The sequence below is a fragment of the Ranitomeya imitator genome, chromosome 10 (genome assembly GCF_032444005.1).
Source record: "Ranitomeya imitator isolate aRanImi1 chromosome 10, aRanImi1.pri, whole genome shotgun sequence".
Taxonomy (NCBI): Eukaryota; Metazoa; Chordata; class Amphibia; order Anura; family Dendrobatidae; genus Ranitomeya; species Ranitomeya imitator.
The window spans coordinates 11022374-11047658 of record NC_091291.1 but is presented as its reverse complement, the minus strand read 5'-3'; the positions used below and the strand labels follow the sequence as shown (position 1 = coordinate 11047658).

The following is a 25285-nucleotide window of genomic DNA, read 5'->3' as shown; positions in this document are numbered from 1 at the left end:
AGTAATCTTATAAATGGTGGACGAGTCTTCTCCTCTCGGTTGGGGTCTTCCTTAGACAAGAGGTTTTCACCCCTTTAATGTTATATCAGCTTTTCCCTCGCTGTTGGGTGAACTTCCATAAAGTGCTTGGAAGTCAACGTCTGCAGGAGGTGATGGCTCTTGTGCTAAATCTAAGTGACTTTTTCTGTTGCTGGAGGGTTTATCGCAATGCGTTGGTCTTTTTGGGAGCAGCTGTGGAGGAGACATCACCCTAAGGGTGCCGGAGCTGCTTCACTGGAAGGAACACATGTTTGCCCCATGTCCATAAGACTTGTTCTCCTCTCACGTGACTGGTGGTTTGTCATGATCCACCATGAGATGTTCCCTGGTAAAGTCCACCTTGCAGCTTCTCAGAAGGGTATGACCTTTGGAGATCGGTGACTCCAGACCTTGTTAATTATGAGGAACCGCAGGCTTTGACTTCAACATATCTTCTTAGTTTGGGGCATGGGGATGTGGCAAGAGGAGCATTTTGCAATGGGAGTTAAGAGGGTTAACAACAAGCCGCTTTGGCTTCAGTAGACCATGGAAGGGAATCATGTCCGAAAGTGACGGCAAGTCGAGCGACAACTCTACTTAAGAAGATCATCTCGTAGGCTGGAGAGGAAAGGATCTATCCATTAATAGATTTCATACCTGTCTCACTTTTTTGTATTGATCGACTTATCTCATCTATTAGTGACGGTGAGCATGGAACTATCTACAGGACTTGTGGTCGGTGTGGCCACCAAACAAGATCCCTGCAAAATGGCTTCCTACCTGCCAAAATCTTCAGATTGGTAGGTCCGGCACAACTTTAAGCGTGTGTCATGTGGAATATGACGTCTGATGGTCCACAAGGTCCAGAGTCACTGAGACCTTCTGAGAAGCTACAGGGTGGACATCACTAGGGTCTCCTGACACCACACCAGTCATATGGGGTGGAGAATAATCCAGTGTATCTTTCTGTCTCATAGGTTTCAAAATACAGAATTTATGTCTACAAGTAGCATCTGTTCATCTTCTGTCTACAATATCTCCATCTATCGGGAATATTCGGCTATTTTTCTAATATCTATCATCATCACTTCATCTCATTATCCGGATGTGAAGGTAACGATCTCTTTCATATCTTTTGGAGAAAGTTTTCACACAATATTTGTCCCATTTTTTTTTTCTTCTCAATGACGGCAGAATTCGCACCTTCCTCCTCTCCGTGCGGCAGCACAATACATAGAATGTAAGAAACCGCCACTCATCATCTAACAGGACACAGGCTAATTGGTAAGTTAAATATTTTTCATGAGGTTTTTCATCTTTTTTATCTTTAGGCAAATAATTAAAATACTTTTAAAATGACAGAAGAGAGAACACTGGGAATTCTGCAAAGCTTTGATGACTGGAAAGATGAAGCAGCTACGAAGGGAAGGAAATTCCGGGTAGATTTTTTTTTTCCCGATTGAGGTTGAACCTGTGATAGCAAGAAAAATCCGCTGTAAATAGAAGGGAACCGATTTCCCCAGAGGAGTCGACAAGATCCGAGATATCTATATGGTGAACAGCTCTTAGGTGCGACTACAGTAATATCCCTGTGTGCTCTGCGCTTCACGTTTCTCATTGTGTACTATACGTCACATAACACAAGATATAGGTAAAAACGGGAGCGGTTATTGCAGATACACTACCCAATTTACCCTGTACTGATCCTGAGTTACATCCTCTATTATACTCCAGAGCTGCACTCACTATTCTGCTGGTGCAGTCACTGTGTATATACATTACATTACTGATCCTGAGATACATCCTGTATTATACTCCAGAGCTGCACTCACTATTCTGCTGGTGCATTCACTGTGTACATACATTACATTACTGATCCTGAGCTACCTCCTGTATTATACTCCAGAGCTGCACTCACTATTCTGCTGGTGCAGTCACTGTGTACATACATTACATTACTGATCCTGAGTTACATCCTGTATTATACTCCAGAGCTGCACTCACTATTCTGCTGGTGCAGTCACTGTGTACATACATTACATTACTGATCCTGAGTTACCTCCTGTATTATACTCCAGAGCTGCACTCACTATTCTGCTGGTGCAGTCACAGTGCAGTCACTGTGTACATACATTACATTACTGATCCTAAGTTACATCCTGTATTATACCCCAGAGCTGCACTCACTATTCTGCTGGTGCAGTTACTGCGTGCCTACATTACATTACTGATCCTGAGTTGCATCCTGTATTATCCCCCAGAGCTGCACTCACTATTCTGCTGGTGCAGTCACTGTGTACATACATTACATTACTGATCCTGAGTTACATCCTGTATTATACCCCAGAGCTGCACTCACTATTCTGTTGGTGCAGTCACTGTGTACATACATTACATTACTGATCCTGAGTTACATCCTGTATTATACCCCAGAGCTGCACTCACTATTCTGCTGGTGCAGTCACTGTGTACATACATTACATTACTGATCCTGAGTTACATCCTGTATTATACCCCAGAGCTGCACTCACTATTCTGCTGGTGCAGTCACTGTGTACATACATTACATTACTGATCCTGAGTTACATCCTGTATTATACCCCAGAGCTGCACTCACTATTCTGCTGGTGCAGTCACTGTGTACATACATTACATTACTGATCCTGAGTTACATCCTGTATTATACCCCAGAGCTGCACTCACTATTCTGTTGGTGCAGTCACTGTGTACATACATTACATTACTGATCCTGAGTTACATCCTGTATTATACCCCAGAGCTGCACTCACTATTCTGCTGGTGCAGTCACTGTGTACATACATTACATTACTGATCCTGAGTTACATCCTGTATTATAACCCAGAGCTGCACTCACTATTCTGCTGGTGCAGTCACTGTGTACATACATTACATTACTGATCCTGAGTTACCTCCTGTATTATACCCCAGAGCTGCACTCATTATTCTGCTGGTGCAGTCACTGTGTACATACATTACATTACTGATCCTGAGTTACCTCCTGTATTATACTCCAGAGCTGCACTCACTATTCTGTTGGTGCAGTCACTGTGTACATACATTACATTACTGATCCTGAGTTGCATCCTGTATTATCCCCCAGAGCTGCACTCACTATTCTGCTGGTGCAGTCACTGTGTACATACATTACATTACTGATCCTGAGTTACATCCTGTATTATACCCCAGAGCTGCACTCACTATTCTGTTGGTGCAGTCACTGTGTACTTACATTACTGATCCTGAGTTACATCCTGTATTATACCCCAGAGCTGCACTCACTATTCTGCTGGTGCAGTCACTGTGTACATACATTACATTACTGATCCTGAGTTACATACTGTATTATACCCCAGAGCTGCACTCACTATTCTGCTGGTGCAGTCACTGTGTACATACATTACATTACTGATCCTGAGTTACATCCTGTATTATACCCCAGAGCTGCACTCACTATTCTGCTGGTGCAGTCACTGTGTACATACATTACATTACTGATCCTGAGTTACATCCTGTATTATACCCCAGAGCTGCACTCACTATTCTGTTGGTGCAGTCACTGTGTACATACAATACATTACTGATCCTGAGTTACATCCTGTATTATACCCCAGAGCTGCACTCACTATTCTGCTGGTGCAGTCACTGTGTACATACATTACATTACTGATCCTGAGTTACATCCTGTATTATAACCCAGAGCTGCACTCACTATTCTGCTGGTGCAGTCACTGTGTACATACATTACATTACTGATCCTGAGTTACCTCCTGTATTATACCCCAGAGCTGCACTCATTATTCTGCTGGTGCAGTCACTGTGTACATACATTACATTACTGATCCTGAGTTACCTCCTGTATTATACTCCAGAGCTGCACTCACTATTCTGTTGGTGCAGTCACTGTGTACATACATTACATTACTGATCCTGAGTTGCATCCTGTATTATCCCCCAGAGCTGCACTCACTATTCTGCTGGTGCAGTCACTGTGTACATACATTACATTACTGATCCTGAGTTACATCCTGTATTATACCCCAGAGCTGCACTCACTATTCTGTTGGTGCAGTCACTGTGTACATACATTACATTACTGATCCTGAGTTACATCCTGTATTATACCCCAGAGCTGCACTCACTATTCTGCTGGTGCAGTCACTGTGTACATACATTACATTACTGATCCGGAGTTACATCCTGTATTATACCCCAGAGCTGCACTCACTATTCTGCTGGTGCAGTCACTGTGTACATACATTACATTACTGATCCTGAGTTACATCCTGTATTATACCCCAGAGCTGCACTCACTATTCTGCTGGTGCAGTCACTGTGTACATACATTACATTACTGATCCTGAGTTACATCCTGTATTATACCCCAGAGCTGCACTCACTATTCTGTTGGTGCAGTCACTGTGTACATACATTACATTACTGATCCTGAGTTACATCCTGTATTATACCCCAGAGCTGCACTCACTATTCTGCTGGTGCAGTCACTGTGTACATACATTACATTACTGATCCTGAGTTACATCCTGTATTATAACCCAGAGCTGCACTCACTATTCTGCTGGTGCAGTCACTGTGTACATACATTACATTACTGATCCTTAGTTACATCCTGTATTATACCCCAGAGCTGCACTCACTATTCTGCTGGTGCAGTCACTGTGTACATACATTACATTACTGATCCTGAGTTACATCCTGTATTATACCCCAGAGCTGCACTCACTATTCTGCTGGAGCAGTCACTGTGTACATACATTAAATTACTGATCCTTAGTTACATCCTGTATTATACCCCAGAGCTGCGCTCACTATTCTGCTGGTGCAGTCACTGTGTACATACATTACATTACTGATCCTGAGTTACATCCTGTATTATACTCCAGAGCTGTGCTCACTATTCTGCTGGTGCAGTCACTGTGTACATACATTACATTACTGATCCTGAGTTACATCCTGTATTATACTCCAGAGCTGCACTCACTATTCAGCTGGTGCAGTCACTGTGTACATACATTACATTACTGATCCTGAGTTACATCCTGTATTATACACCAGAGCTGCACTCACTATTCTGCTGGTGCAGTCACTGTGTACATACATTACATTACTGATCCTGAGTTACATGCTGTATTATACCCCAGAGCTGCACTCACTATTCTGCTGGTGCAGTCACTGTGTACATACATTACATTACTGATCCTGAGTTACATCCTGTATTATACACCAGAGCTGCACTCACTATTCTGCTGGTGCAGTCACTGTGTACATACATTACATTACTGATCCTGAGTTACATCCTGTATTATACCCCAGAGCTGCACTCACTATTCTGCTGGAGCAGTCACTGTGTACATACATTACATTACTGATCCTGAGTTACATCCTGTATAATAACCCAGAGCTGCACTCACTATTCTGCTGGTGCAGTCACTGTGTACATACATTACATTACTGATCCTGAGTTACCTCCTGTATTATACCCCAGAGCTGCACTCATTATTCTGCTGGTGCAGTCACTGTGTACATACATTACATTACTGATCCTGAGTTACCTCCTGTATTATACCCCAGAGCTGCACTCATTATTCTGCTGGTGCAGTCACTGTGTACATACATTACATTACTGATCCTGAGTTACATCCTGTATTATACCCCAGAGCTGCACTCACTATTCTGCTGGTGCAGTCACTGTGTACATACATTACATTACTGATCCTGAGTTACATCCTGTATTATACCCCAGAGCTGCACTCACTATTCTGCTGGTGCAGTCACTGTGTACATACATTACATTACTGATCCTGAGTTACATCCTGTATTATACCCCAGAGCTGCACTCACTATTCTGCTGGTGCGGTCACTGTGTACATACATTATATTACTGATCCTTAGTTACATCCTGTATTATACCCCAGAGCTGCGCTCACTATTCTGCTGGTGCAGTCACTGTGTACATACATTACATTACTGATCCTGAGTTACATCCTGTATTATACTCCAGAGCTGCACTCACTATTCTGCTGGTGCAGTCACTGTGTACATACATTACATTACTGATCCCTAGTTACATCCTGTATTATACTCCAGAGCTGCACTCACCATTCTGCTGGTGCAGTCACTGTGTACATACATTACATTACTGATCCTGAGTTGCATCCTGTATTATACTCCAGAGCTGCACTCACTATTCTGCTGGTGCAGTCACTCTGTACATACATTACATTACTGATCCTGAGTTATATCCTGTATTATACCCCAGAGCTGCACTCACTATTCTGCTGGTGCGGTCACTGTGTACATACATTATATTACTGATCCTTAGTTACATCCTGTATTATACCCCAGAGCTGCACTCACTATTCTGCTGGTGCAGTCACTGTGTACATACATTACATTACTGATCCTGAGTTACATCCTGTATTATACCCCAGAGCTGCACTCACTATTCTGCTGGTGCAGTCACTGTGTACATACATTACATTACTGATCTTGAGTTACATCCTGTATTACACTCCAGAGCTGCACTCACTATTCTGCTGGTGCAGTCACTGTGTACATACATTACATTACTGATCCCAAGTTACATCCTGTATTATACTCCAGAGCTGCACTCACTATTCTGCTGGTGCAGTCACTGTGTACATACATTACATTACTGATCCTGAGTTACATCCTGTATTATACTCCAGAGCTGCACTCACTATTCTGCTGGTGCAGTCACTGTGTACATACATTACATTACTGATCCTGAGTTACATCCTGTATTATACTCCAGAGCTGCACTCACTATTCTGCTGGTGCAGTCACTGTGTACATACATTACATTACTGATGCTGAGTTACATCCTGTATTATACCCCAGAGCTGCACTCACTATTCGGCTGGTGGTCACTTTCTTTATATAACAAAATTTGATAGATGATACATTTTTACTTTAAATACTTTGACATTATCAATACAGTAAAACTTTTATTTAGGCGAAAAAGTTAAATGAAAGTTCTACTTTTCAAAGCATAGAATAGTTGAAAGACCATGAAGCTGGATGTGTCTGTTTCCTTCTATAGACATATAAATGTTTTTTTCTTAAGATCATGGTGATATAGACTCTGTTAAAAGGGAAGAAACAATATTTATCTTGTCACATAACGTTCAGTCTGTCAAAATCAAGCAGATAATTATCACACGTTATCGCCAGAAACAAAAAGGCTGTCAAGGTAAAGGATATATTTGTCAACCCCCCTTGGGGAACAGTGATTCTCGTTTGTTTGACGAAATCATTAACATAACCCAGATACATAATTTCATTTATTTAGTCTGGAAATTAAAACTTTAAAATGTTATCATGAGACGAACCCCCAGCAGGAAGGGTCAGAAAGACGGAGAAGTCTAGAGATTCCTTATAATTGTTTCTATATAAGGGGCAGTATTATAGTAGTTATATTCTTGTACACAGGGGACAATAATATAGTAGTTATATTCCTGTACACAGGAGCAGTATTATAGTAGTTATATTCTTCTACATAGGGGCAGTATTATAGTAGTTATATTATTGTACATAGGGGCAGTATTATAGTAGTTATATTCCTGTACATAGAGCAGTATTATAGTAGTTATATTCTTGTACATAGGGGCAGTATTATAGTAGTTATATTCTTCTACATAGGGGCAGTATTATAGTAGTTATATTATTGTACATAGGGGCAGTATTATAGTAGTTATATTCCTGTACATAGAGCAGTATTATAGTAGTTATATTCTTGTACATAGGGGCAGTATTATAGTAGTTATATTCTTGTACATAGGAGCAGTATTACAGTAGTTATATTCTTGTACATAGGGGCAGTATTATAGTAGTTATATTCTTGTACATAGGAGCAGTATTATAGTAGTTATATTCTTGTACATAGGAGCAGTATTATAGTAGTTATATTCTTGTACATAGGGGCAGTATTATAGTAGTTATATTCCTGTACATAGAGCAGTATTATAGTAGTTATATTCTTGTACATAGGGGCAGTATTTTAGTAGTTATATTCTTGTACATAGGAGCAGTATTACAGTAGTTATATTCTTGTACATAGGGGCAGTATTATAGTAGTTATATTCTTGTACATAGGAGCAGTATTATAGTAGTTATATTCTTGTACATAGGAGCAGTATTATAGTAGTTATATTCTTGTACATAGGGGCAGTATTATAGTAGTTATATTCTTGTACATAGGAGCAGTATTATAGTAGTTATATTCTTGTACATAGGGGCAGTATTATAGTAGTTATATTCTTGTACATAGGAGCAGTATTATAGTAGTTATATTCTTGTACATAGGAGCAGTATTATAGTAGTTATATTCTTGTACATAGGAGCAGTATTATAGTAGTTATATTCTTGTACATAGGGGCAGTATTATAGTAGTTATATTCCTGTACATAGAGCAGTATTATAGTAGTTATATTCTTGTACATAGGGGCAGTATTATAGTAGTTATATTCTTGTACATAGGAGCAGTATTACAGTAGTTATATTCTTGTACATAGGGGCAGTATTATAGTAGTTATATTCTTGTACATAGGAGCAGTATTATAGTAGTTATATTCTTGTACATAGGAGCAGTATTATAGTAGTTATATTCTTGTACATAGGAGCAGCATTATAGTAGTTATATTCTTGTACATAGGAGCAGTATTATAGTAATTATATTCTTGTACATAGGAGCAGTATTATAGTAGTTATATTCTTGTACATAGGGGGCAGTATTATAGTAGTTATTTTTTGCGCATAGGGGGCAGTATTATAGTAGTTATATTCTTGTACATAGGGGGCAGTATTATAGCAGTTATATTCTTGTACATAGGAGCAGTATTATAGTAGTTATATTCTTGTACATAGGGGCAGTATTATAGTAGTTATATTCTTGTATATACTGTAGGGGCAGTATTATAGTAGTTATATTCTTGAACATAGGGGCAGTATTATCGTACTTATATTCTTGTACATAGGGGCAGTATTATAGTAGTTATATTCTTGTATATAGGGGGCAGTATTATAGTAGTTATATTCTTGAACATAGGGGCAGTATTATCGTACTTATATTCTTGTACATAGGGGCAGTATTATAGTAATTATATTCTTGTGCATAGGAGCAGTATTATAGTAGTTATATTCTTGTACATAGGAGCAGTATTATAGTAGTTATATTCTTGTACATAGGAGCAGTATTATAGTAGTTATATTCTTGTACATAGGGGCAGTATTATAGTAGTTATATTCTTGTACATAGGGGCAGTATTATAGTAGTTATATTCTTGTACATAGGGGCAGTATTATAGTAGTTATATTCTTGTACATAGGAGCAGTATTATAGTAGTTATTATCTTGTACATAGGAGCAGTATTATAGTAGTTATATTCTTGTATATACTGTAGGGGCAGTATTATAGTAGTTATATTCTTGAACATAGGGGCAGTACTATCGTACTTATATTCTTGTACATAGGGGCAGTATTATAGTAGTTATATTCTTGTATATAGGGGCAGTATTATAGTAGTTATATTCTTGTACATAGGGGCAGTATTATAGTAGTTATTTTCTTGTACATAGGAGCAGTATTATAGTAGTTATATTCTTGTACATAGGAGCAGCATTATAGTAGTTATATTCTTGTACATAGGAGCAGTATTATAGTAATTATATTCTTGTACATAGGAGCAGTATTATAGTAGTTATATTCTTGTACATAGGGGGCAGTATTATAGTAGTTATTTTTTGCGCATAGGGGGCAGTATTATAGTAGTTATATTCTTGTACATAGGGGGCAGTATTATAGTAGTTATATTCTTGTATATAGGGGGCAGTATTATAGCAGTTATATTCTTGTACATAGGAGCAGTATTATAGTAGTTATATTCTTGTACATAGGGGCAGTATTATAGTAGTTATATTCTTGTATATACTGTAGGGGCAGTATTATAGTAGTTATATTCTTGAACATAGGGGCAGTATTATCGTACTTATATTCTTGTACATAGGGGCAGTATTATAGTAGTTATATTCTTGTATATAGGGGGCAGTATTATAGTAGTTATATTCTTGAACATAGGGGCAGTATTATCGTACTTATATTCTTGTACATAGGGGCAGTATTATAGTAATTATATTCTTGTGCATAGGAGCAGTATTATAGTAGTTATATTCTTGTACATAGGGGCAGTATTATAGTAGTTATATTCTTGTACATATGAGCAGTATTATAGTAGTTATATTCTTGTACATAGGGGCAGTATTATAGTAGTTATATTCTTGTACATAGGGGCAGTATTATAGTAGTTATATTCTTGTACATAGGGGCAGTATTATAGTAGTTATATTCTTGTACATAGGAGCAGCATTATAGTAGTTATATTCTTGTACATAGGGGCAGTATTATAGTACTTATATTCTTGTACATAGGGGCAGTATTATAGTAGTTATATTCTTGTACATAGGGGCAGTATTATAGTAGTTATATTCTTGTATATAGGGGCAGTATTATAGTAGTTATATTCTTGTACATAGGAGCAGTATTATAGTAGTTATATTCTTGTACATAGGGGCAGTATTATAGTAGTTATAATCTTGTACATAGGAGCAGTATTATAGTAGTTATATTTTTGCGCATAGGGGCAGTATTATAGTAGTTATATTCTTGTACATAGGGAGCAGTATTATAGTAGTTATAATCTTGTACATAGGAGCAGTATTATAGTAGTTATATTTTTGCGCATAGGGGCAGTATTATAGCTTTTTTGTGCACAGGAATCAGTGTTACTGTAGTTATATATTTGTATACCAGGGTTATCATATAACAGTCATATTCTTGTCTATGTTGTAAATACATTTCTGCACCTGCTGTGATCCTCGCACAGCACATTACCTGGCCTACAGTATATTTTCTTTATGACAGTAGGACAATAATTAGAATGTCCTGATGAACTGACCATTACATTAATAGTAGAGTAGGACGTGCTTTCTCACACCCCACTCTGAATAGCGCTGTACAGCTATTATCAGTAATAATTGAGTGTTTGGGTTGTGTGTGAATAATAATAATAATCCTTATTTTTATACAGCGCTAACAGATTCCGCAGCGCTTTACAGTTTTGCACACATCATCATCACTGTCCCCGATGGGGCTCAAAATCTAAATTCTCTATCAGTATGTGTTTGGAATGTGGGAGGAAACCCACTTAACATGGGGAGAACAAGGTGCAGATGTTGTCCAAGGTGGGATTAGAACCCAGGACTCCAGCGCTGCTGTGCTAACCACTGAGCCACCTTGCTGCCCTGTGTGAAGGTGTCACCCAACGGGCATCTGTTGATTTGTGTCACAGAGCATTTTCCCAGTCTTCACTAATGAGAGTTAAACACTGACACTGGCGACTCAGAATGCAGGGAGGACACGGTAATGAGTCTGGGGGGCTTCCTAGTGGTACAATTATTGTGAAGAGGTCAGGGACACATAATTCCCATGCTGGTTACTGGAGGAGTATTGATCAGATCTTATCTTTAAACCCTGATTAGCTGCTATTGGAACTCTTTGAAGCCGCTGTTGCACTTTAGTCTGTGTCTTTACCCAACTCTCTGCTTTTACCTTTCCCAGCACTATTCATCCTAGGTCTCTTGGTGCAGAAAAATAATGCCAGGTCTGTTTGTATGCATTTTCCAGGGTGTTGGAAAAACTGAAAAATAATTGACTATTGACAAAGAAAAAAAAAGTTATAGTTATTGGAAGCTAAGATTGTGTCCCCCAAGGGCACGCATAAATATGGAGCCAGACCTGCATATGGGTAGCGTTGGACTTTTAGACATAGTCCACCATTTTTAGACACTGGGTTCATCGAGGTTGACGGACAAAGCCTAAAATGGAACTTTCTCAGGATAATGAAGGGATTAGGTTCTGAAAAGATGCCAGAATGATTCCTCGTAACTGTGCGGACCACAGGGGGATTATCATGGCCGGTTTTGGAAACCTTTGTCGTTTTCTTATTAAGAGAAATTACCCTCAAGTTGGATTTTTTTCCTTATTTTTAGGGCGATGTAAATAAGAGATGGTGAAATATTCCCATATTAATCTAAAGGCAAAACGCAGCCGAAAAAATATCCAAAGCTTTACAGAAAAATCGATGGACACCATGACAGAACTCTAGGGACCTCATTATAGGTCCACGTGGCTTGTCAGGAGGGCATGGTTGTCAATGAATGCACAGACGTGGATGTCATCTCTTCTGCTTCCCAACATTTGGACATTTTAAGCCTCGTGTGATTCCCCTAGCTTTATAAAACTATAGAAAAACGCTCAGTTTTACCAGGCTTGGGTGGTCGCGCACCTTTCTGGTCCATGAGATAAAGCCTCTTATGGTCAATTGGTCTCCCGGAAGGTATAATATAGTTACTTCGGACGAGGAATAGGAGACGTCGGATATATTTCATATTTTTTGTGAGCAGAAATTAGTAAAATATATCCTGTTCTCCTGGGCATTATTATAAATAAAGTTAGTTGAAGAGCGCACACTAGGCCTCGTGCCTAAAAACAGTAATCACTGCCCATAGCAACCAACCAAGAATCTGGTTGCTATGGAGAGTACTGCTGCTGCAATCAACTTTATTTAGACTGTTCAGGACAACGCTGCATGTTGTTGTGTCCGTATCGACATGGAGAACAGTCTTTGTTTACGTCCCCCCACGTCCACTGATCAGAAGGGATCGATTTTTCTACAGCCATGTTTATAGAATAGTACACATGAAACGATTGTTATTTTGTCAGGACACCTCCAGGATGGTCCAGATAGAAGGAAAAGCAGCAGCACTCACCAGTCTTGACAGCAGGTAATCCTTTATTGACACATACTCTTAACGGCTCGGGGGTGCATATTTACAGATGAGTGTACAGGTAAAACGACGGTCGTTTCGCGATACTCGAGCGCTTCAACAGGTCTGTCAGAGCTCGAGTAGCGCGAAACGGCCGTCGTTTTACCTGTACACTCATCTGTAAATATGCACCCCCGAGCCGTTAAGAGTATGTGTCAATAAAGGATTACCTGCTGTCAAGACTGGTGAGTGCTGCCGCTTTTTCTTCTATCTGGATCATTGCATTGTTATACCTTCTTGGTGTGAGCACCCGAGGTCTTGCTGTTCGGCTGGTATCTATGCTTGCCGGGTCCGGTGTGTCGGCTCTGACGTCCTGGTGGTGCGGTCAGCTGTATCTGGATCTACGACACCTCCAGGATGGGATTATCCAAGGGCCGGAGTTTAGGCACATCATCTAGGCATTATGGTGGGGTTCCTGGATCAACAGTGGGGGAAACAGGGTTTTCAGGTTTCCCACTTATATAAGACACGCCAAATCTAAGGACCTTTTGGGCAATTTCTGATCGTTGACGAGCACCGATCTTCATTTTGTCATTTACACGCGGCGAGGTGCTGCCGAAAACATCGTTTTTTTTTGTTTTTTTTTATCTCTACAAAATCATTCTGATCATCTTATAGGAGGGCATTTTTTTGGGTAGTTAGAGGCATGTCCACACCTGAACATAATCTGGACAGAGGAAGGCATTGACGCTCGTTGGATGATTATCGGCCAGTCTAAATGGGCCTTTAGACCTCCCAACTACCAAGATGAAGCCAAACATTCCCGGTTTTGTGGGCTGTCCCGGGAGGTTGATGACATGTCTCGCTTTTATCAGTATCTCTAGGATGCAAATGCAGATAAATATGAAGGTGGAGCTGGGAGTGTCAGCTCCCTGCCCCACCATTCACTTGTGCCATCCGAGGCTCGGTACAACATGTGCGAGGCATCACTACATCACTCGGCACAGGACAAATATCAGGTCCGACCACTAGGGAACAGGCTGGCTGTTTTTTTGCCTTTCAGGTTGAGTGGAAGGGTGCCATATTGGGTGTGGGGGGCAAGGGTATGGTTGTACATCTTACTGTGTGTGAGAGAAGACTATGGGGGCATTATTGGTTGGGGTAGGGTTCATAATGTGAAGGTACCATGTGTGGGTGTCTGATACTGTGTTTCAGGGTCACTATAGGGGCATTATACCTTGTATAGTGGAATCAGTGTGTACAGGGGACACTGTTGTATTTGGTATGGTGGGCATCATTGTGTGCGGAGGACATATATTCAGGAGGCTAGCCACATGGTATTGATGGTAGGATATGCTGCATATATAGTCTTTCTATAGGCTTGGTGTAGTGCAGCGCCAAGTAGAGGATATCCAATGTTCATACTTTGGTCTTGTAAAACGTCCTCCAGTTCTCATGAATCGATAGCATCTCCTTTTTTAATCCCTGGAATGAAAACGCCAGCATTATGTAAAGTCAGACATTCATTTTTTAAATGAATCCGTTCAGCATCATCACGAGTCTGTTTTACGATTCCGCACAGTAGCGAGCTTCGGCTTCATCCCGCATTCACGTCTCTGCCCGCGAGGTGTTATCAGGAGATAGCGAGAATAGAGCAGGTTCGCGGATTGCGATTCAGACACTAAGATTTTATGTTCATTTACCTCTGCAGATAGGAAACAATTAGACGGATTTGTATAAAAAAAATTGTACAAAAACGGTGCCTGCTGCTCGCCAGGCTGCCATGTGCAAAGCTTTCAAGAAAGAAGCAAAGAGCAGGAGAATAAAGTAATTGTTTCGGCTCTGTATGGTGGGAAAGAGTCAATTGTAAATGGCAATGGTATTTTAGGTAAAGGAATCCCTGGCGTAATTCATAATAATTTTTTTTCGAATTTGTGCAAATTCAGATTTTCCGATATTTCGGAGCTATTACTATAGACCCTTCTTCCACCAAAACACGCGGCATTGACAGGTGCAGCATGGTTGACTGACAATTTTCATTTCCTTCTGCGTTTTTTCCAAAATTCTATTCCACCTGGAAAAGAGGACGGGACTCTATGTCATCCTAAATTCCCAGGTCTTACAGTGAAGACTGACACTTCTTCAGTAGGAAAGAGGACACGTGTATTGTTTGCACTCTAGAAAGACCCCTGCGAGGGGATTAAGCTTCATAGGACACCTAATAACCAAAATTGGAAGCACAACAGACATGGTACCCAATTCTCCATCAAGGAAAAAAAAAGTTGTGGTGGTCTCTTGCCCTGCGATGGTTGGTTGTAGAGGCTGAAATGCCTCACAGAAAAGTGTTTTCCAAACCTGGCACCTTTTACAGGCCACATCATACTTTCCTGTCCTGTTTCCCACCCTTTAAGCTTCCAGTTGAGCTCCACGATTCAATAATGGTGAATTCCAATGTCATGCACGAGAAACCACCTTGAAGTGCAGCGTTCTGGAAAGTTTTGGTGGTGCTCCAGGAGATTTGCAACCCCTTTTGAGAGTCTGTGAGGTCTTCCCTTATCATGGGAACCTACTGATCCTTGATGAAGAGTTGACAAGTTTGACCTATAGGGGAGCTGGAAGAGGAAATAGGTGACCAAGGGGGTGATAAAAGCTTAGGGCACCAAAAACGGCAGACATCGAGTCCTCCTGCCCTGGGATGGTGCGGTGTTAGAATGTAGAGGTGGAGAGTCATGTTCCTTGTGTGGTGGGTGAAAAAAGGCAATGCCAGCAAAGGTTGAGGTAGCACGCTGAATATTAGGAATAAGGATCCCTGGCCACTAGTGGACACCAACAGAAAAGGGCTCCTGTGAAAGAACAATATATGGGCCAATGGCTAATCAACATGCACAATTCCACCTGTTTTGGAGGTGGAAATGGCTCCCTTATCTCTTGGGTCCCTGTGTGGCTTCACAGGTTGCACCAATGACATGTCCACCCTTGACCTTAGCTATACCTAGTGGGGCGTGATGGCATGAATCAGCTTCAACTTCTTAATGGAAGCCTTTGTTCCAAGTCGTGCCAGTGGTATCTCCATGCAAAACTTTTTTTAGCATGGTTGGTTTTTTTTCTTCTGGGACTAAGATGTGAGCATGGCCACTCATCTTTCCTGCGTCCTCCTGTACAATTATTTGGTGAAAACAAATCCTCGACACTGCAAACACGAGAGAGAGAAAGCGACAGATCAAGAGACCGTTCATCCTTGCGCTCCTCTGGGAATCCGGCATTGTATTTCCGTTGCCAATGGAGACACATCGCCCAGATCAATACACGTAAAACATCGGTTCAGAGAAGAGCGGCCGTGTGATGTTACCGCAGATTGACACTGAAGCTCTGGAGGAGATGAAAGACTTCTGAGAAGACGTCAAAGAGAAGTCAATTTAGTAATTGATAGAAGTCCATTCATTGCGAAGCCACTGGAGAATTAGTCCGGTGATGGCTCCAGTACAAAGATGTATTTAGGAAAATGGTGAACAATGAGCTTAAAATGGGCTCCCTGTGGTTATAAAACGTAATCACTGCATAATAATGTAAAGTTCGGCAACTTTCTAATATACTTTGTTTCTATTCTTCACCTCTTTTTGCCGTTGGTGATTATGGACATCCTACTCCATATCCCGGGGCTGACATTAACACATGGATGTCAGGAACAGTGCCACTCTTGTCCATGGGCGATATCTGATATTTTCTTGACTGACAAGGAGCTGTAATACCAGACTAAGCCCAAGGGAAAGAATGGTGTTTTAGTATTGGCACTCTTGCATGTGGGATCAGTGTTTATTGGGGCGGCTGACAACTGACAACTGTTCCTGTCCATGATAAAGCAGCTGGTATCATAAGAGACCAGATCTGAGAGTCCAGACTAGAGAGAAGAACGGAGAGGCCAGACTCAAGAGATCAGACCTGGATGACAACTGTTCCTGTCCATGATAAAGAAGGAGCTGCTGTCACCGACAAGCTGCTTCTTAATGAACAGCTTCATAGCAGTGTAGATCATACTAGCTGGTATCATAAGAGACCAGACCTGAGAGTCCAGACTAGAGAGAAGACCCGAGAGGCCAGACTCAAGAGATCAGACCTGGATGACAACTGTTCCTGTCCATGATAAAGAAGGAGCTGCTGTCACCGACAAGCTGCATCTTAAAGAACAGCTTCATAGCAGTGTAGATCATACTAGCTGGTATCATAAGAGACCAGACCTGAGAGTCCAGACTAGAGAGAAGACCCGAGAGGCCAGGCCAGATAGATCCGACCTGGATGACAACTGACAACTCTTCCTGTCCATGATAAAGAATGACCTGCTGTGAGTGACAAGCTGCTTCTTAATGAACAGCTTCATAGCAGTGTAGGTCATAGTAGCTGGTATCATAAGAGACCAGACCTGAGAGTCCAGACTAAAGTGAAGACCCGAGAGGCCAGACTCAATAGATCAGACCTGGATGACAACTGTTCTTGTCCATGACAGACAAGGAGCTACTGTCACTGCCAAGCGGCCTCTTAATGAACAGCTTCATAGCAGTGTGGGTCATACTAGCTGGTATCATAATGGCCAACAATTGGAAAGAATTTGAGGCTCTGCAGATACTTTGTAGTTTTTTTTCAAGATGATAACTTACCAGTCCCTGGGGCTCTGACTTCTAGGACCCAAAGTATACCCTAGAACAAGATTCAGGAACCTTTGATCTGCATGTCTGTGCCTAGCTGGTCTTGAGTGGCGGTGTACATGCTCAGCCTCTGCTCCATTTTTTTCTCTCTGGGATTGCTGTATTTGTCTTTCTCAGTCAGTTCCATAGACAATGGCTGGAGTGAAGGCCGAGCATGCCTATCTCCATTCAAGATGGGACATTGCAAAGCCCTGTTCTAGCAATTGCTGGAGGTCCTAGTAGTCAAATCTCCAGCGATCAGTTCGTTATCACATATACAGTGGATACCTTACTATATAGGGAGCAGCGGCATAACTATAGTAGATACAGGGATTGTAATCACAACCAGGCTCTGGAAACTGGGGGGGGGCCCAAAGGTCCCATTGCCTCATACAAAAAAATATATTACTATTGAAAACCTATGTTAGTTAGTAGCCAAATTTGAGATTTTGCACTGGGGCAACAAGTTTCACGATATGAAAGGGGATGAATGAATGAGGAGACACACAGTAATGCCTAAACCAAGTGTCGGCATTTGCTGACCAAAGATGATAAGAAAAGAGAAAGAGAGAATTGCACTTGTAGGAACTGAAGAGTGAAGTACACGTCCCCTGAGGGAAAATATTACAGGAGATACCAGGTCAGATGACAGCTGTGGTGCAGTTAATAATTATAAAAAGCTTGGGAAGGCAAAGAAGGGGAGGAATCGTCTCCTGGATCTGTAGCAGGATGAACGTGTGAGCAGCAGAGTTTCCTTGTAGCCACCATTATGAGAGACCACACCCGAGTGAAGACCCGAGAGACCAGACCTGAGTGAAGACCCGAGAGACCAGACCTGAGAGAAGACCTGAGAGTTGAGACCTGAGTGAAGACCCGAGAGCCTAGACCTGAGTGAAGACCTGAGAGTCGAGACCTGAGTGAAGACCCGAGAGACCAGACCTGAGTGAAGACCTGAGAGTCGAGACCTGAGTGAAGACCTGAGAGACCAGACCTGAGTGAAGACCCGAGAGATCAGACCTGAGTGAAGACCCGAGAGATCAGACCTGAGTGAAGACCTGAGAGTCCCGACCTGAGTGAAGACCCGAGAGACCAGACCTGAGAGACCAGACCCGAGAGACCAGACTTGAGTGAAGCCCTGAGAGATCAGACCCGAGTTAAGACCTGAGAGACCATACCGGAGTGAAGACTCGAGAGACCAGACTTGAATGAAGACCTGAGAGATCAGACCCGAGACAAGACCCAAGAGATTAGATCCGAGTAAAGACCTCAGAGACCAGACCCGAGTGAAGCCCCAAGAGATTAGATACGAGTGAAGACACGAGAGACCAGACATGAGTGAATACCTGAGATACTAGATTGAGTGAAGACCCAAGAGACCAGACCAGAGAGTCCAGACTAGAGTGAAGACCCAAGAGGCCAGGCCCGAGAGATCAGACCTGGAATCGAAAGACCCAAGTTGGGAGATCCAAGTCGTTTGAGCTGGGCCAGAACCGAGAGAGGCGACCGGACTGCAGAAGAGGGTCATTCATGTGAGCTCCCACCCGGTGAAAATGTATGGTATAGATGGAGAATTGGGGCCATGCTTCAGGAAACGAAGGCAGCCTGCAGCGTGTCAGGTGTGCCAAGTGACTCATCGATATGGGACCTGCTGTCTAAAGGGGAGTAACATAGACTCCGGTAAGGGCCTGTATGGCGCTTCACATTGCTTAGGGAGTGACGACGGTGGCGCGTCCGTTAGTGACGGTGACGCACCCTATGTCAAGGCATTAGGACAGAGATGTTGTTAACAACGATAGTTGCTTAAGGGTGATTATAGAACGACAGCGTGTAAATAATACCGTGTATATATCCTGTTTTAGTTGCATTACTGTGTTTTTATTGTGTCGTAATTCACTGTAATGCCATTGTTCACTGTTACCTTTGATAAATCAATATCTCTGTGTTACTCAAATAAAAAGTTGTTAGTTCAGTAACACTGTGTCCTCATTCTCTGCAGTGTTGCATACCTGTTACGACACTGATTGGGAGTAACCCTTCAAAGGCGTATTCCCATATAAAATAATGATTTATGATTGGTGGGCTGTCACCTATCCTGCTCATGGATTGCTGTGCTCCCATCCACATTTTCCTTGCACAGCGCCACCCGAGGCACGTGGCTGTTAAGGGAACTGCAGCTTCACACCATTCACATAAATAGACTATATTTCCCTATAATGCAGGTGACTAGAATGTAGAATTAAACCAGCCCTGGAGCCTACAAAGTTCAGTGTGTAAACTCCTATAAAGTCTGACTCCATTGTCGCCGGCCCCTCGCCTACGCTCATCATAAAGGTTTTTCATCCTCAGTTCATTTCTGAACCAAGGAGCTCAGCGACAAGAATAAGAAATTCAACTTTTTTTGTTCCCGACGCGCCTAAGGCGCCAGCATCCCCCGTTTATGGAGCTGCCGGTAACATAATACCCGGCCTGAACGGAGCGATAAGTGAGAATTCCTCCATGATTACATGCACTAATCACTTCGCTGCTGAGCTGGCCCTCTCCGCATGGAAGATTTATAGCCACGAGATGTTACAAAGGCGCTAAACCCGAAATACGGTGCACATTATATAACCGCGATCTTGAAAATCCATTATGCATTTCAAAGCCTCAAATTTATAGGAAGGGATTGAATTTGGGATTAGGTTGGGGAATACAACTGATAAAAGCCACTTTTAACCTAAACATGTCCCCTTTAATTATGTATTGACCTGTTGGATCTAATGGACCCTATAATATCTGCGTATCCATCACTGTCGATAGGTAATGTTGGAGCTGGAGCAGTTCGTAGTCATTGATAATATATGCACTGTCCCTTTAAAATGAAGCGGCGGTCTTTACTTGTAAGCCTTAGGTTGGGAGTAGTATTGCAGTTGACTCGCATTCACTTCAATGGGACTGAGCTGCAGTACCCAAGGACGGCCACTATGCTGTGTATTGAGCTCAGAACACTGGTAACATCTCATCAGTGGAGGATGCAGGGTGTCGGATCCCCTTTAAGACTATAGACAGGTGAGCTTTATGGCCATTTTTTTATTTTTCGTCAACAATTTGTGCTTTGAACAGACCAGCCATCATTTAATGGTTGAACTGATCTTCAAAAGAAAATCAAAATGCACATGGGTTATTCTCCAGAATAAAAAGCCTTCCCCCATATCCATGCTGTTCCCAGGTGTCAGAGCTCAGCTGTTCTTCCCTTCACGTCTCCAATGGGTACCCAGCCGTATACAAAATACACTAACTAAAAGAACACCTGAGAAGGTCCCCGAGGCCCGAACGTGTCTGGGGGAGTCCAAAACCATTGCTGAGATTTCCTGATGGCCATTGAAATAAATGTATCTGATGTGATGACTTCTTCATCTTTAAAATAAATGTATCCAAAAAACATTTTTATGAAGCTGTCTTCTATCTTCTCAACTCTCCCTAGAATCGTTGTCCTGTAAGGTGTCATAGATAAAAATTAAAAAATTTTGGGAAAAAAAATTTTCTCTCTTGATTGACAAATTATGGATGTGGTTTCTTTTAGAAGCAATTGGAAATCACGCAAACTCTATTGACTTGAATGAATGTAGTTTAGAGCTACAATGTTTCTTCTCCAAAAAAGTAAGCAAAAAAGAAGAGAACTCCTAGACACCCAGCTTCAGCTCGTGACATCCAAGACACCCAGCTTCAGCACGGGACATCCTAAACACCCAGCTTCAACGCAGAACATCCTAGACACCCAGCTTCAGCTCGGGACATCCTAGACACCCAGCTTCAGCTCGGGACATCCTTGACACCCAGTTTCAGCTCATGACATCTTAGACACCCAGCTTCAGCTCGTGACATCCTAGACACCCAGCTTCAACGCGGAACATCCTAGACACCCAGCTTCAGCTCGGAACATCCTAGACACCCAGCTTCAGCACGGGACATCCTAAACATCCAGCTTTAGCTCGGAACATCCTAGACACCCAGCTTCAACGCGGAACATCCTAGACACCCAGCTTCAGCACGGGACATCCTAAACATCCAGCTTCAGCTCGGAACATCCTAGACACCCAGCTTCATCTCAGGGCATCCTAAGCACCCAGCTTCAATGCGGAACATCCTAGACACCCAGCTTCAGCTCAGAACATCCTAGACACCCAGCTTCAGCTCAGGGCATCCTAAACACCCAGCTTCAACGCAGAACATCCTAGACACCCAGCTTCAACGCGGAACATCCTAGACACCCAGCTTCAGCTCAGAACATCCTAGACACCCAGCTTCAGCTCATGACATCCTAGACACCGAGCTTCAGCTCGAGACATCCTAAACACCCAGCTTCAGCTCGAAACATCCTAGACACCCAGCTTCAGCTCGAGACATCCTAAACACCCAGCTTCAGTTCGGAACATTCTAGACACCCAGCTTCAGCTCGGGACATTCTAGACACCCAGCTTCAGCTCCAGACATCCTAGACACCCAGCTTCAGCTCCGGACATCCTAGACACCCAGCTTCAACGCAGAACATCCTAGACACCCAGCTTCAGCTCAGAACATCCTAGACACCCAGCTTCAACGCGGAACATCCTAGACACCCAGCTTCAGCTCAGAACATCCTAGACACCCAGCTTCAACGCGGAACATCCTAGACACCCAGCTTCAGCTCAGAACATCCTAGACACCCAGCTTCAGCTCATGACATCCTAGACACCGAGCTTCAGCTCGAGACATCCGAAACACCCAGCTTCAGCTCGAAACATCCTAGACACCCAGCTTCAGCTCGAGACATCCTAAACACCCAGCTTCAGTTCGGAACATTCTAGACACCCAGCTTCAGCTCGGGACATTCTAGACACCCAGCTTCAGCTCCAGACATCCTAGACACCCAGCTTCAGCTCCGGACATCCTAGACACCCAGCTTCAGCTCCGGACATCCTAGACACCCAGCTTTAGCGCAGCACATTCTAGACACCCAGCTTCAGCTCTGGACATCTTAGACACCCAGCTTCAGCTCAGAATATCCTAGACACCAAGCTTCAGCTTCGGACATCTTAGACACTCAGCTTTAGCTCCGGACATCCTAGACACCCAGCTTCAGCTCCGGACATCCTAGTCATCCAGCTTCAGCTCAGATATCCTAGACACCCAGCCACAGCTCTGGACATCCTAGACAATCAGCTCCAGCTCCAGACATCCTAGACACTCAGCTTCAGCTCCAGACATCCTAGACACCCAGCTTCAGCTCCGGAAATCCTAGACACACAGCTTCAGCTCTGGACATGCTAGAGACCCAGTTTCAGCTCCAGACATCCTAGACACACAGATTCAGCTCCAGACATCCTAGACACCCAGCTTCAGCTCTGGACATCCTAGACACCCAGCTTCAGCTCAGGACATCCTAGACAATCTACAAGGAACCCCACATTTTGAGGTCCAGCTGGTGAAGTTTTTGCACTCGTGCTACCAAAAAAGTATTTCTATGGTGGCTTCCATAGGATCTGAGATATGGGTAGGTATTAGTTATTCCACAACCTCCATCAGACTGGCCTAGTGTAGAACCATCAAAGTTGACATCAGAAAGGAGCAACTCTGACTCATGAACCTCAGGAAGAAGCGAGAGATGTTGAGTATAGCAAAAGGGAACAAAACCTATTCCCCTTTTCTCCCTGAGATATTTCAGACCTAAAGATAACCCCTTAGGCAATATTCAGTTTTTTGTGCAGATCTGTTCTAAAATCCTCATCAAAAAACTTCTTCAAGAACACCCAGAAAATATCCTATTCATTTTTATAGGAAGTCCACTTAGCTGTTGTCCAAAAAAAGGAGTGTTTCCTGTAGAGGTATCTTCTCAAGATAAGTTGGTGTGGACATAGCCTTGTAGTGACCCCACCAGCTCCACTCAGTTTTCACTTGGATTTGGCAGTGCTTGTAGTCATTCGTCCATGCTCCAATGACCACCATCATTACCTAAAACAAAGACGATGAGGCTGTGGAGAACACAGATTTCTGGTAGATCCAAGAAGTCATTGTGGTGGCATAGAGGGTGCCCTCTGAGGGCTCATTGCGATCAAAGAAATTTCTGATCCACTTCTATCCATTTATCCGGTCATCGATGGTCTTCCCAACTCATACATTGAGTAGAGCATCTGGAGAGACTGGAAAGATCACAAACTGGACCTCCATCCTTGGAGAGCCTCCTTTCTCCTGAACCCCTCAATATTACAGTTCAGGATATTAATGGTCCAATTACTTTTGTGAATATTCAGATTTTTAGAACATTTTTAAATTTTTGTGAATATTTTTCAAGTAGTCATTGCCCACCATCACGTGTCCCCTTTTAATGATCAACGAGGCTTCAAAAGAACGAGGTTTACAAGTCTTTCGAGGAAGAGCTCATTATCTGGAGGAACGTCTTCCCTATCTCCTTTTTCTTCGTCATTGTCGTTCTCAGTTTCCACCTACGGAGGGGAAGCCTTGTTCCTGGAAACCGCGTTTCGCTCATTAACTATTCATTAAATTAACCTGTTCAATGAAAACAAGTAGTTCCCCGAAGGACTAATGAAGCTGCTGCTTCCTATAGGTTTTTTATCTTCTCGTTGACTCGGCTCGCTGTGGGTGATTTGCTGGATTGAACTGTTTTTGAGGGATAGGTTTACAAGGCACGGATGAAGGAGAAAGATCAGAGAGAAGCCCATAGAAGTAGATGAAAAAAAAATCAAAAAGATTCAAAAACATAAAATATATGAGCATTAGTTAGTTCTGATTCATATGGGAATAATCCTGATTAATCTTAGCTAAAATATTCATTTCACCAATTCTCACAGCAAAGTTACAGATGGTAAAATCGGGGTTGTATCTCTTTAAAATGGCAGCTGATGTATAGCGGTACAAATAATCTAAAAGAATAATATAAAGTTTTTTCGAGTTTTACTTGACATGATTTTATATGGTTTCTTAATCAAAGAACCAAGCGTGCGGTCACATGGCGATCTCTGCCGCAGGGATTTATGGCAATACATTATTTAATAATCTCTATGGACAATAGAAAGGTGAAAAGGTCATCGGGTCCATTACCAGATTGTCCTTTATAGAGCAGCACTTTAATGACTGTCAATAGCATATTACTATACTCCGCCAAATAGTACAGAGAACCAATATCATAAAAGGTAAAAAATATATATATACTTGTCTATTCAAATAATTATACTCTTAGGAGCAGTATTATAGTAGTTATATTCTTGTAACATAGTAACATAGTTAGTAAGGCCGAAAAAAGACATTTGTCCATCCAGTTCAGCCTATATTCCATCATAATAAATCCCCAGATCTACGTCCTTCTACAGAACCTAATAATTGTATGATACAATATTGTTCTGCTCCAGGAAGACATCCAGGCCTCTCTTGAACCCCTCGACTGAGTTCGCCATCACCACCTCCTCAGGCAAGCAATTCCAGATTCTCACTGCCCTAACAGTAAAGAATCCTCTTCTATGTTGGTGGAAAAACCTTCTCTCCTCCAGACGCAAAGAATGCCCCCTTGTGCCCGCACCTTCCTTGGTATAAACAGATCCTCAGCGAGATATTTGTATTGTCCCCTTATATACTTATACATGGTTATTAGATCGCCCCTCAGTCGTCTTTTTTCTAGACTAAATAATCCTAATTTCGCTAATCTATCTGGGTATTGTAGTTCTCCCATCCCC

At 42.2% G+C, this 25285-nt stretch overlaps 1 long non-coding RNA gene across 2 annotated transcripts in view; it reads left to right on the top strand.

Moving 5' to 3' along the window:
• LOC138650863 (uncharacterized) overlaps positions 1-25285 on the top strand; it is a 92791-nt gene that overhangs the window by 42010 nt on the left and 25496 nt on the right. Inside the window, exon 3 of one of the 2 annotated variants that reach the window (XR_011315409.1) lies at positions 1213-1302. The exons of the other annotated variant lie outside the window; for it this stretch is intronic. This is a non-coding gene — a long non-coding RNA (uncharacterized lncRNA). The remainder of the gene's footprint in view (positions 1-1212; positions 1303-25285) is intronic. 2 annotated transcript variants of the gene reach the window in all.